The following is a 288-nucleotide window of genomic DNA, read 5'->3' on the forward strand; positions in this document are numbered from 1 at the left end:
TCAACAAACTGAATAGAGCAGAACACCTGCTAATCCATAATAGTGTGTACCTACGTGAGGTGAGGCTACCTGAGTGCATGTTTATTTTATAGATTCACCTTATTACATTTACATTCATTATTTTGAAGGGTATCCGGTGTCATTATCCTGATAAATATTTATATGATTATTTAGACAAAAACAGTGCTCTTAGCTGTCCTTAAGTCTCCTTTAATTAATAATATGGACTTCCTGTTGTAAGTATCGGGGTCATACAAGTTGTTGATGACGGTCATTATCGCCATTGCC

General features: G+C 35.8%; 1 protein-coding gene across 1 annotated transcript in view; it reads right to left on the reverse strand.

Annotated features, from left to right (window-relative positions):
* The window catches only part of LOC119586207 (integral membrane protein GPR155-like), a gene marked incomplete at its 5' end in the record, with an annotated part of 11959 nt that overhangs the window by 10051 nt on the left and 1620 nt on the right, over positions 1–288 (reverse strand).

The sequence above is a fragment of the Penaeus monodon genome, chromosome 21 (assembly GCF_015228065.2).
Source record: "Penaeus monodon isolate SGIC_2016 chromosome 21, NSTDA_Pmon_1, whole genome shotgun sequence".
In the NCBI taxonomy this organism is placed as follows: Eukaryota; Metazoa; Arthropoda; class Malacostraca; order Decapoda; family Penaeidae; genus Penaeus; species Penaeus monodon.